Source organism: Typopeltis vanoorti, chromosome 21 (assembly GCF_054136105.1).
Source record: "Typopeltis vanoorti isolate ZY-2024b chromosome 21, IOZ_Tvanoo_1.0, whole genome shotgun sequence".
Lineage (NCBI taxonomy): Eukaryota > Metazoa > Arthropoda > Arachnida > Uropygi > Thelyphonidae > Typopeltis > Typopeltis vanoorti.
Window position 1 is genome coordinate 8,381,617 of NC_143569.1, and position 14,628 is coordinate 8,396,244.

The window sequence follows — 14,628 nt, forward strand, 5'->3', positions numbered from 1 at the left end:
AAAAATATCACTTTCTTGTACACAACACACAAACACATAAAAAAGTTTTTTTTATTTCTTTGTAAAAATGTCACTGATTTCTTGGAAGCTAAACCTTTTTCGAATGCTTCTTCTCGAAGCTGCATCAGCAATAAAATTTTGCGGAATGGTTTTCATTCTGCTTAGCCCATTCTATACACACATTAAAAATGTCAGCTGCCTCTTCACGATTTACGTTTTTTTCTTCATCGTCATCTAATTCATTCTGTAGCGTCATATTTATAATTTCATCATCTGATGATTTGATTTCGTATTCACCTTCGTTTCTACCTGTAACCCATTCCGTAACATCTGTTTGTGAAATTTCAACATCTGGATTTATATTTTTAACCAAATTATGCACATTTTGAATTTCCTCTTTTTGTGTATATTTGTGATTCATGCCGACAATACAGTACGTACTGTACAGTATAAAAAAGCAAAGGTGAACACAATAAATCAGAATAGTCCTCCAGTATAACCATACAATCGACAGTATGAAAAAAATACTGTACTGTAATAATAATAAAATAAATAGTAATAGTTAAAAATAATAATTATTAAATAAAAATAATAGTACACAAAATAATAATACGTAATAAATAAAATTTTTTTCTTTCAAACCGCAGTTCGGATTACTGGAGGGTTATCCAGTAATTACTGGAGGACTAAAGAGGTTCGGATTAGCGAGATACCACTGTATACTATTGTTTCAGATAAGTGGTGTAAAAACAAAACCTATTTCTCTAAGAATTGGATTTGAAATATGAAATTTTTCTGTTGCAGTTCTTTATTTATATATGCATGACATGTATTTTAATAAAGTGTTGTCCTTGAAACTACAAATTATTAAGATACATTGCACTCGTTTATACGCAAAAGTTGATAATGTTATGCGAAAAAAAAAGCTGCTTAAACTAGTTTAAAATACTAGAAAAAATGCTTCTTTACATTTCCTTCCTTGCATGAGAACTCCACGGGATTTGTGCCGGAGCTAAAAAAAAAAATGTCTCCTGAAGGTCCATGAATTTTATTTTATTTTTTTCTTTCACACTAATACAGTTTGTTTCCCTTAGATCAAAACAAGATGTTTTTAACCATTAACACTCGTGTAAGCATTAAGGGAAGGAACTTTCTTCAGATACTGTTGTTACTCACTTAATATAACTCCAAGCTTGTTTTTGTCATTACTTTTAATTTTATGTGAATCGCACTCAGGAAAGATTATTAGCCTACACCTAGTACATCAGTATTACTATCATGAGCTTGCTAATAGTTGATAATCCGGAAACCCTGTCCTATACACCAAAACATGAAATTTTCAAGGGTTCCGATAATTGATGTTAGTCTCCCAACAGGCAATTCATCTACTACCTAGAGGAATTGAGATAAAATCCATGCCTAAGATGGTGTCCTAACACACAGCATGTTTGGAAGGCAGTGGGTAAGCTAACCACTTGGCCGACATCGGACTGTACAGTTTAACGTACATATGCATATTTACCCTAAAATGTTTTAATAGAATATAATTGTTCTAGTTTTTCTTCCAACTTGTGCATGAACTTAAAATGGTGCGAAATGGTAACAGTTTTAAATCTCGTTTACAAACAAAAAAAAAAATACAAGTAATATACTGAAAGTAATCCGAATTATGGTAGACCATTCGAAGAATATGTAGTTTTCAGAAGCAAACTCTTGATACGTGTATAAACCCTATTAATTAAACAAAAATAGTATCCAAGGGCTTAGCAGTAATCTTTACTAAAGAAGAAGGTTATAACTATATGTTATTATTCTATACGAAGAAGGAAAATTTTCTTTCCTTCTGACACTCCAAAATGTAATGATTCGAACAGTTTGTATTTCGGGATGTTCTTACTCTTTCGAAATGTGTTAGTTTGATATCCAAGTATTGTTTGACTACTTTGTATAAAGTGATGAGATATTATCTTCCCTTTTAAATAAAGTATTGCGATGTGAAGTCTTTCAGTCGCTTTTTTAAATTCATTACTCTGATTTTGTTTTAAATCGGGTTATTTATGTCAAACAGAATATCGCGGTTTATTTTTTGGTTTGTCTGTTAACGCTATATAAACTGAATACACTTGTGGTTGTGGACTGAAAATAGGATACAATAATGGACAATGAATCGGGTACGACACCGATTCGTGCTAAGGACGGAAAATAAATAGAATCATTTTATCGAAGAGTATTCAATTATTATTTGCATTAGGTCCGATATTCCTACTCAGTTTATTATTTCGAAGGCCGAATAGTCTATTTCAAGTAGCTTCTAAACTGATTTAGCATACGTAGGTCGATCGTAATCAACAGATTTGCAGAGTCGCCAAACGCATTCGTGTTCACTCAGCTAAGTTTCAGAGAACTTCCTGTTTCTTCACATATGCATGATTACAGCATCAGAGAAATCCAATACACACCTGCTCTTTGAACTAGCGTAAGGATATCCGGCAGCAATCATATTTCTCAGCGGTGAAATATGATCTCTTCCTTCGTCTGAATTTCATAAAACTAGCGGTTATCTTTCAGCTGTCTTGTTGTAATCTGCTGGTTGTCTTAGGTTTCTTGATAAGCTGCTCATAGGACACCGATTTGTTAACAATGTAGTGATTACCTTCTTTCCTGAAATCAAGCTTTAATAGATAAATAAATTAGATGGATTATGGCTTTCTTGTATTTTAACCGGGTTCTCTATAGGTTCCAGCATCTTCCTTATGACGATTTTGGAACAACATGTTTGAGGTACATCGGTGAATTTCAAGATATTACACACTTCATGCCTCTTTCTTTGTTACCAAAATGCGTTCTGTACGTATAATTATTTTATTTATAAAATCTGACAGATTTTGTTTGTATGGTTGGATATTTATTTGTAGCAACAGAAATAATTCATGGTAACCTATTCTGTAGGATTTCGAACGCCTGCACGGTGAAGTGTGGGGGTCCACGCGTCAGCGTAATTCAGGATGGGATAGGAACCTTGTGAATACTGTATCCGAAAATTAAAATTCGTTTGGATAAATTTTATACATACGTGCATACGTGTAAAAATATGTGTAAAAACAATTAAATGTGTGTTGAATTAATCAACATTTATTTTTAGTTTCTATGCTTGATTTGGAAGAAACGTTTGAAGTATTTGTTTACAAGCCACAACTTTCAATTTAATGACACTTTAAGAGCAATTTGTAAACATTAAGCCAGGCAACTACACTATTCTATTGTATTCGTAAACATTGTTAGATGAAACTATTAATAGTACATATATATTTAACATGGCTATTCCAATATTACGGCTACGATCCCGTTAAAAAATGCTTTTCGCAGTGAGAATTCAGATGAAGCAATTATCGGAAGTTTTTTTCATAACACGTTAGTTTGTGCACAGCTGACTTTCGCCATTTCAGAGCGTGAAATTTCTACGACGATTGACTGAGTTTAGTAGCAACGAAGTAGCTCACTTTATTACTGGATCAGAGAGTAAAGTTCCTTCGTGGAATAATTCCTTTTCCAATGAAGTCGACTGTTCGTCATTATTACAACACGATATGGCGAATTCCACATTCTACTCATAAAAAATTTCTTTAATACTTCTATTCTGAACTACAGTGTGATAGAGAAAGTAGGGCATCCCTACTTTCTCTATCACACTGTAGTTCAGCTTCAAATTGCATACTCCAATCGCAAGGTTCATACATGTGGTTGCGTTTTTCCAATAAGAATATAGCCAGCCCAGGAATATACACTACTTGTAAAGAAGTCAACCGACCCCCCCCCCCCCATGGACAAGGTGCATCGTGGCCTGTTACAAGTGACGTGTTTGTAGCCGGTATAAGTTATAGGAATATGATTCTCCCGAGTCAGTGCACCTCACTTGGGAGAATCATAATCTCAGTCTTGCGAGAAGAGGATTGAGAGTGAGAGAGGCGTTGTGATAGGATGTCATGTTGCAAACTCTTGACAAATTGGGTCATATATGATATGTCCATGTGACCATACTGAGATGGAAGCGCAGGATGTCAACAGTGGACGACTCACCGATTGTAACCGTAGGGTGATACGAAGACAAATATATAAAAACCACCATTCGTCGGACGACGCGTTGAATGCGGAGTTCCGGGCACCGACTGGAACACGAATCGGCACAAACGCATTCAGAACCGAGTGTCACAACATTGGTTTCCATCGTATCACTGCAATATGTAAGCCCCTCGTTTTCCGAACCAACACATAGCTTCGTATTCAGTGGTGCAAGGAGTGTGTACCGTGGGAGGTGGAAACTCGGAAAGCTGTGTTATGGAGCGACGATTCACCGGGCAGACTGAGCAGATGGACAGTCTGCCCGGTGAATGTCTCTTAACAGAGTGCGTAACCCCATCTACGAAATTCGGATTCTGCGGTGTAGTGGTATTTATTTATTTATTTATTTTTTTTTGGCTTCGGACTTCTGTTTATGGTACCACGAATATTGGACTCCGAGAGGTATCTGAGCATTCTGGCCAATGCAGTTCTTTCTACTTTTTACGGCGTTTATATGGAGCTGACTATTGTCTCTTTCAGCAAGACAATGCATCGTGTCATAAAACTGTTGCTGTGACTGCATGGTTTTTGAAGGACACCACACTGGACTAACCTCCACAGAGTCCTGATCACAACCCTGATGAACATCTGTGGGATGAACTGGTGCGTCCGCTGAGTTCAAGGGATGTTCGCACCATAACACTCCAGGACCTCATTACATTCATACAGGAATGGTCCAAAATTCCCATTGATCGCTCTCACACTCTTGAGGAAAGTATACCTAGTATTGCTACAGTCATCTCAGAGAAAAGCGGTCCTACATCTTCTTAAGGTGGTTGCCATGGCTGTTTGTTCCTCACATTGTGTTTATTGATTTTTTCCAAACATTGTACTTATCAGTATGTTTCAGTCTAAAACATGGGATATCTCATATACAGTACTTATTTCAGGTTAGCGTATAACTCTAGTTTTTTTTCCTCTATAAAATACCGATTAGAAATTGGAGATTGTCACGTTTTCCATGAGTTTCATGTCAAATAGATGTATAATATATAAATATATTATAGGTATTTGAGGTAAACCTCAGAATATAATAAAAACATTTATCTCAAAAGATTATTCAGGGGAATTTTGTACCTTTTTGAATGGTGGCTCAAACTTCCAATCCAAGCATTGTCTGATCTCTTTTAGTTGAAAAGTACGGATTTCTTTTAATCTTAAAACGACTCGTGTGTATCTTTTCATTTAACTCTCCACAAGATAGGTTGCAAACATATACTGCATTAGTATCGTGGATGGAGCTGACGATTTTTTAAGCTTATTTTTTATATTTTTACATAATCAGGAAATCCGGCTCTAAAGACCAAACAGGGAATTTTTCGAGCTTTCTCAATAATCCAGTAAATAGTAGACGGTGTTAGTCGCATATAGGACAGTGAAATTCATGTCCAACGTAAATAAAATCGCAAACATTCATACCAAGCGTGGAAAAAAATAGGTAAAATAAAAAATAAAATTTCTAGTCCATCCGGATGTGCATATAAAAGTTTGCTTTATCAGTAATTCAATGAACAGCTTATTACTGCATATTGGAACTTTATAAATATATATTAGGCTGCCGACGGTGTCGACGTATGACAAAAGAAGTAAAAAATGAGATTTTTCTTTAAAGCACAAATTTTAATGTCTAAAGTGCCCATCCTCCTATAAAAGACACAATGGGATCTGATTAATCTTGTTGTTTAGACATGTACTACTGTCAATTTCTTGAGCGGTCACTAGTTACTGTACCCCCCCCCCCCCACCCTCCACACTTATTAAAACATAGTTTAATATTCCTCAAATCCAAGTGATTTCGGATAATTACATCATGTGTTCTTCCAAACTTTTAAAGATGTGGATTTATTATAAAAATGTCTGAGTATGATTTCTGATGTCTCAATATGGAACTCTTCCTTGCACGCTTTATTTCTTTGTGTATTCAAGTTCAGTTACGAGAAAAATTCTGCGCGCACCAATTAACTACAATGTAATGTTTCCGTCTTAAGGAATACTTCTGGTGGACACAGTCCATCATATTGGACATAGTTTAAAATGTTTTATGTTAAAACATTTTATTGGTAAAAGTATGTTTTAAAAATTTGAAAAAGTAATACCATTTCAAAATTCTACGAATTCCTAAATGATAAATCGAACTATTAGAACATTGCCGTATGCTATTAATGTTTATGTTTTCACTGCAAATAATAATTAAAGATCACTTTCGGAAAAACAGAAAGATTTTTGCCTTTTCTTATTTAAACTGAATAACTTTAAAGAATGTTCGGTTATTTCTTTCCACCTGATGTATATATAATGACCGCGCCACCCGGCGTTTTCTCAGAAAGTTAATAAACAAATTGCTTCAATATCAACAGCCGGCATAGAAAAGTATTGAAAATCGCACACATTCCCTTATTTATTTTCCTCCCTGTAACCTTTCGCCTTCATAAGTCGCACAACAAAAACTCTGCACACTTTCGCAAGGTAAAAGCTTGTCCATTAACATTCCAAACGTGATGACAGCCTTAGACCTTAACAGCTTTCAACAACAGATGATATTTCGGTATGTGATCATGTCCTCTGGTATGTGTCAGCTTAGTCACTACTTTGGGAGGCTGTCATCGAATTGATTGCTCAACATACCTGAGCTGGCGATGTCCATCTCAGGCATTTACTCAGAAAAGCACATTCCATTACATCATCGGCGGCGATGATTAAAGTTTTTGTTGCGATGATGGTTTTTAAGTGTAGCTTTTCAATTTATTTATGGAATTTAGCAAATAAGCCAATTAAAGTTACTTTCGTTATTGGTAATGTCTTTGTCTTCTCCAATTTACCAGAATATTTTTCCACGATGAGATTATTTTTCTTTGTCAGTTTTTGCTATTAAAAGGCAATAAGTTTAATTTAAAAATGCTCAATTTTCTTTTGATAAACAGAAACGTTTAGAATTAATACGATGCGCACGCATTCTTCATTGTTGTGACACTTGGTTGTGCCATGCGTATAAATTAAAATGACAGTAGCCATTATTAACACGCAATTTGACTAAAACATATATAACAGCTTTTAATAATTTCGTGTCTTTAAAATAATAATACATTTGCTTAACGATCACTCAGTTTTCCTTACCACGTCCTGAATAAACTACAACGTTTTTTTCTGGCCACTACACAAGAAAAGAAATCAACAAAAAAAAAAAAAAAACCCTAGGCTAACACTACATCGAGAACCGGAGTTTTTGTTCCTTGGAAAGACTTTGTAGTCTGATCACTAGCACTTTGGTGGGATTAAAGTGTTATTTAGCCCTTAATTTCCTGGCGAGAGTAAAAAAAAAACGCTGAAAGAAAGAATCATTTTTCTTCACGAAACAGTGCACCATCTGTGTATAAAAAAGCACATCGAGTGCACTGCAGTTCCAATATGAGGACCGAACGAAATCGTTCGCTTAACACACCATAAGAAAAATGGGGGGAAATGTGTGCCTCAAGGAATGTTTAGAAACCTTGCATTTAAACCTTTTTCCTTGAAAACACAATAAATATATTTTTCTCTGCTATTAAAAGAAATTGCTATAAGCTCTGCCTTTCATGAAATATACATCTGTCGAAAATATAAATTGAAATTTAGTTGCTGCAAGGTTAGCCGACGGCTAACTAGAACGATGTCTGATAAGATCACTGATTATAAATCCATGACTGGTACGTCTTCTTCAGTTACCAGATCGGTATTAATGGTCGCGAGTATTTTCTTAGCGTCAATTAGTGTCTTAGTGACCCGTAAGACTGGCCATTGTAATTCATGCTGTTAAAATACACAGTCGAAAGTCTTAATTTGGGCTAAACAAAATATCGTGAATCCATTCTTACTTTATAGCCAGATATAGAATACGTTTTTTATTTAAAGAAACTTTAAATAGTTTCGAAATTTACCAAAGGGTTTATGAGAGTGTAACCTGCGTTATAAAGTTGCCTTGGTTTAACACTACTTGAAAGACACGAACTCTGCTCAGAAGCGTGTATATTCGCATATTATTAGTGCACTGATTAGGTTTCACTGGCCTGACAGCTGTTCCAATATGTTTGTTCTCATAAAAAGACCAGGAAGAAATCTTAAGCGAGCAACAATCCCGTGAAAATGTAACCTCCAATGCTGATGGTGACATTCTTATGTGTTCTGGTAAATTTCGAAATATGAAATGGAAAGTTTTTTCAATATTTGGCTATAAAATATGAACGGATCTATAATATTCTCCATTCTTTTTCATTAAGTATTCAAATTTCAAGAAATTTAGCTCTGAAATTTAGTACATGATTATGCACCTACTAACAGTTCGGTTCTAATGTCTATATCTTTCTGACATTGGATTGATATTGTATTGTAGGGAGGACAAGCCAAAAAGTCCTTTTTAGGACTTCCAGGGTAACAAATGGCAATGTCGTAGCCAATGAAGTTTTAACTGAGGCTCAGCAATTGCCGTTACCCAGCCATGACTAGAGCTTTTTAGCTCAATAACACTCCATCCACACAGATTTTCTTCATTCAGATGACGGGATAAAGAGTCAAGGACTCAGTCCATCGCCCAGTTCTTTTAAGAACTTAAGAATATTGTATTGTAACTGAGTTGATTAAAAATGGCTTCTCGCGTGTTAGTGTTTCGTGTCGTGTATTTTTGATGGTGAATTGTGAATTTGACTGATATGTTTTTTAGAGATTTATGCTCATATTCATTAATAATATTAGTTAATTACTTGCTGCCATAAACAGGCACTTTATTTTCTATACTGAATTTACAAGTCTATTGAATTTACAAGCGCGATACGCTAGGCCTACTGCCGCTAGTATCGCCATTGTTGTATTTTATATCGCCACATCTTATTGCTGGTAGACACCTTAGTGTGTCTACGGGATTTGCTAGTAGACTCTCAGTCTACAGGATTACCTGGGAAACTGTTAGTTTCTCTCAAGCCAAACTATGGAGTCTCCATATGACGAGCTTGATTTCAAACAGCTATTGGCTATCTTTAAACATGTAGGAGGCCTACCAAAGGAAATGGCCAGGTAAGGTGGCAATCCACCAGGTTGAGGAGGTAGAAACAGAGGACTGACCCTCTCCCCTGCACTTCTCAAGAAAACATTAGAGAGATTATGTCACCGATTAATGATCAGACCCTAGTGGACTCAGATAACTCATTAGATTATCAGGTTGTCAGCAGGAAAAAACGTAAGAAAGATTGGCCAGCAAAAGAGCCTGAAATAGTCCTTCAATCCCTGGAAAACACAACTCCAATGGAGTTAACAGCACAACCTGACGTAAGAATAGAGACCAAATCCAGGGCACAACCTAAAGAGAGGATCCCACCTATAATCTTGAGAACCAAAGAAAAATGGTCATCAATAACAACCAAGATGAAGAACGTAAACATCAAATTTACATCAGCAAAGAACACAGATGAAGGAATCCGAATTCAACCTGAAGGTATTTCGGACTACCGCCAACTCACCACATTGCTGGATGATCTCAATGCTCCTTATCACACATTTCAGCTTAAAAGCGAAAAGAACTTAAAAGTAGTAATTAGAGGGCTGGCTGAGACCATTCCAGCCGAAGAAATAGCTACTGATCTGAAATCACAAGGCCTAGAGCCGATTAAAATTTCACGGATGTACCGATCGGACAAGCTCCCTATGCCTCTGGTCCTGGTTGAGATCAGTAAAGAGCATAAAGAAATTTACGATCTTAAAGTAGTTTGCAGTTTGGTCATCAAGATTGAGCCTCTCAGAAAAAAGGCTTCAGCTGGTCAATGCCATCGCTGCCAAAAGTATCGACATGCACAAAAGCTATGCAAAGCAGAATTCAAATGCGGCAACAACCACCCTTCACACACTTGCGTCAAGCCACGAACCACACCTGCTAAGTGTGCAAACTGTGGCGACCCACACCCATCAAATTACAAGGGATGCTCACTTTATCCACTCAACCTGCAGAAAACTAGAGAGGTTCTACAGGGTGTTCGGGATAAATTTGACAGTTTCGTAAGGAAAAAGAAAATCTTCTTTGTATCTATTAAATTTAATGAATTGACAAAAAAACATTACAGGCAGAGTTAATTACAATACTATCAACAAGATTTACTCAAAATAACCACCATTAGCATCGATCACAGCTTCAATTCTGCTTCGGAACCTCGAACAAGCTGATGCTACAGTCTCCCTGGGAAGGGCCGCAAAAACTGTTTTAATTTTATCCATTAACTGGGCTTTTGTATTACTGGAAGTGCGATTGGTGTCTTTTTCAACTGCGCCCCATACAAAATAATCCATGGGGTTAAGGTCTGGGGAGTTTGGAGGCCAAACATTTGGACTGGTGAAGTCGTAGAAATTTTCAGACAACCATTTTTGACTTTTCCCAGAGGTGTGGCAAGGGGCCGAATCCTGCTGCCATACATACGGCCTACCATTGGCTACCCTTGTTATCCAGGGCTTGACTACAGTTAGCAACTCCACGAACAAAGCCCGAATTCCAATGCCAGGGTTCTTCAACACCTGTTCCTGCAGATTTGCGAGGAATTCTGCTGTACGAACGCAATCAGATCGTCTGCTAGGGATCTTTCTTCTTGCTACATCCTCGTAGTCACCATTGCAAGTCTCTAGTTCATGCCTGATTGTTTTTACTGTATTCAGGGAGCATTGGGCAGCAGTCGTAATATCCTTATTTTGATGGCGGGCACGAATCATCATGATACAAGTTATTCTCTTCCATGATTCAGGTGGGTTCCAGCTATCCATCCTTTCTGACATCTTGTATATGAATGAAGAAGGGTCCAAACTTTTAAATGAAGAGAAGTGTGTGTTAATACATGTAACTTACGGAAAAATATAATTAATTATAAATATGTCAAATTTATCCCGAACACCCTGTACTCCTGCCCAATCAGAAGAGAATTACACCAGAAAGCAAAACGCGGGTTGTTACTCCTGAAAAGTCATATGCTTCTGCCATCTGTACTAATAATAAACCGGCATCTTGCAACCAAGCCACTGCAACAATGCTAGCTGCCACACTAGGAGAGATGTTGACAATCTTTAGCAAAACAAATCCCAGTCAGGCTGACACCAGTAAATTCCTCAAAAGCACACAAGTCATCTTCTCTATGATTAATGGATAACATGGTCAATTTAAATAATTCACTACAGATTGCTTATTGGAATGCTAACGGGCTAAAAAACAACCTCCTAGAACTAAAAGAATTTACTGAAAGATACAAGATAGACATCCTTCTGGTCAATGAGACGCACCTTAGACCTTGTGACAACCCCAAAATAAAGTACTACACACTACTAAGATCAGATAGACTTAATGCCAGAGGGGGCGGAACTGCTATATTTGTTAAAAATAGCATTAGATACAATGAGATCAAGAAATCAGCAACCATAAACCTGGAAGAAACGGGAATTGAAATACAAACAAAAAACACAGGCAGTTTAAAACTATATTCAGTCTACAACCCTCCAGGCAAATCACTTCTAGCCTCAGACCTCTCCCAACTCCTTGACACAAACGAAGCAACAATAGTGGCAGGAGATCTAAACGCAAAACACTGCATGGAATAGTAGAAACACCAACAACAACGGGAAGAGCCTACACAAATTTGCTATGTCAAGAAACATCACCATAGCAGGTCCTGTCGAACCAACTCACTATGGACCAATGGGCAGGCCTGATGTGCTAGATATCGCCATCTTCAGAAACACCCCATATCATTTCAAGTTGCAAGTTATTAATGATCTTAGCTCCGACCACAATCCAGTTCTGCTTAGCCTTGGCGGAGAAGCAGTAAACATCCCCGAACAATCCTACATAAACCTCAAGAAGCTCAACTTAATTCTCAGTAACACCACAGGCCCTGTCCAACTATCTCCTCACCCAAAGAAGTAGACATAGCGATCAATAAACTAGAAAGAACAATCCAATCTGGCCTTACAACAGCCTCCACCGTCACCGTTCCAACCCAAACTAACCTGCTCCCTGAAGAGATCCTAAAACTTATCCGCAGCAAAAACAAAATTAGGCGACGGTACCATTCAACACTATCACCCCAGGATAAAAAAGAGCTTAACAGAGCAATAAACCTAGTCCGATATGCAATCAAAGACCATAAAAATCAGCAATGGGAGAGAAAACTAAGCTCCTTAAGCATTGAAGATAACTCGCTATGGAAGATGACTTCGCAGCGATCACTAGATCACTACATGGAGAAAAAGGTATCAACATAAAACCAATACATGGAGAAAAAGGTATAGTCTACCGAGACGATGAAAAAGCTGAAGCTTTTGCAGACTCATTGGAGCTGCAATTTCAACCAAACTACACTGATGCAGACTTGCGCTTCATTGAAAAAATCCACAAGCAAGTACGATATGCACTTCGTCGTCCCGCCACCCGTGACAACTCAAACTACACTACACCAAATGAAATACAACAAATTATCAAGAACCTCAATAACAGAAAAGCACCAGGTCCTGATCAGATTTCAAACAAAATTATTAAAGTACTTCCTCATAAAACAGTAATGCATCTTGTGGCAATCATTAATGCTATGCTAAGACTCAATTATTTTCCCACTCGATGGAAGCAAGCAGATGTAATCCTTACATCCATACACAAACCAGGGAAGGTGCCCCAGTTCCCCCAGAATTACAGACCTATCAGCCTTCTGTCGAGCCTGGGGAAAATAGCAGAAAAAGTAATTCTTAAACGCCTCCAAACTGAAACAGAGAATCTAGGTGTAATCCCAAAAGAACAATTTGGATTTAAAACTGGACATAGTACAACCCAACAAATCCACAGACTCATAGAATACATCACTATTGGATACAACTGGAGACAGCATACAGGTGCAATCTTCCTAGATGTGGCAAAGGCCTTCGATAAAGTGTGGCACAAAGGCCTCATCCACAAACTAATTACTGCAAAATACTCACTGAACCTCATTCAAATCATAGACTCCTACCTAAAAGACCGAAAATTTCAAGTGAAACTTCGTGGACTCAAATCAACTACAAGAAGAATCAGAGCAGGTGTCCCACAAGGCTCCCTGTTATCACCACTACTCTTTAACATTTTTATCTCTGATGTCCCAAGTACGACATCAACCATCATGGCATTTTATGCGGACGACATGGCAATACTCACCAGATCGCTCAAACCATACCTGGCCACCCAAAGATTACAGACTGCAGCTAAAAATCTTGAAAAATGGTTTCGATTATGGAGAATAGATGTTAATGCAGATAAAAGTACGGCCATACTATTTACAAGGAAGAAAGCAGACCATCATGGAACAATCACGATGTTCAACACTGTTATCCCATGGCAAACAGAAGTAAAATACCTGGGAATCATAGATAACCGTCTCAGTTTCAACTCCCACATCTCTCATGCTTGCAATAAAGCAAATTCAACAATAGCTCAGCTCTACCCTCTACTCAACCGCAGAAGCAAAGTCAGTCCAGAAAACAAATTAAGAATATACAAAACAATCATCAGACCTATACTGTCTTATGGTTCCCCGGCGTGGAGTCACACCTCTCCTAGCAACATCAAACGATTGCAATTAATCCAAACCAAATGCCTCCGAATGATCTTTGATGCCCCATGGTTTGTAAGAAACACCATTCTCCATCAAGATGGAAACCTGCAAGACATACCTACATTTCTCCTCCAGATAGCAACCAAGTACTTTACTCAAGCATCACTCCATCCCAACCTACTCATTCGTGAGTCATCCAACTATGATGAAAATGACAGATGGAAACATAAACGCCCAAAGGCGGCCCTGATCACAGATTGAAACCTTTCAACACAGCCCTAATAAGGGCGAGCCAAGTGCTCAAAAATTTCTCCATTAAACAGAGAATTTCAGAGCGATGTAGGGAGTAAAGTCCACGGGATTGACATCCATCAAGCCACAGAAGATAAAAGATATTGTATTGTATTGGGAGAGTGGACCGTGAGATGCGGTGATTAATATCCTTGGAGGGTAATGGATGGCAATGCTGTAGCGAATGAAGTTCTAACTGAGGCTCGGCTATTGCTGTTACCCTCCTGCCACCATCAGAGCTTTAATAGCCCGATAACACCTTATCCCTACACTGTCCTCTACAGATAACGGGGAAGATGAAAAGCATTCTTGCTTCGCCCCTTTAACCCTTTCTGCCCTAGTGCTTACAATTGGAATCACTAACTGTCTTGGCTTTCGCAGCCCATATTACGTGGCGAATGATTATAATTGGTATCGTACGTCGTAGTTCCATTTCTTTAAATATAATAACAGGTACGTATAATCTTACCAATGTCGGTTTTTATGACTTAGTAGAATAATATGCATATTAATATGCATATATTGGATTATAGAGTATAAGCTCAGAAGTTGAATATTTGCTACCAGAATATAATGATTCGATATGGAATCAGTCGGTCAGAATTCCTATCTGAAATGCATTTTTCATCAAAATACTTGATAC

At 37.5% G+C, this 14,628-nt stretch overlaps 1 protein-coding gene and 1 long non-coding RNA gene across 10 annotated transcripts in view; one reads left to right on the forward strand and one right to left on the reverse strand.

Annotated features, from left to right (window-relative positions):
* The window catches only part of LOC150094609 (uncharacterized), a 944,400-nt gene that overhangs the window by 435,422 nt on the left and 494,350 nt on the right, over positions 1-14,628 (forward strand). The window lies entirely within an intron of this gene.
* Positions 1-14,628, reverse strand: part of LOC150094610 (cell adhesion molecule Dscam1-like) — a 223,380-nt gene that overhangs the window by 159,349 nt on the left and 49,403 nt on the right. The gene's annotated exons all lie outside the window — the stretch shown is intronic.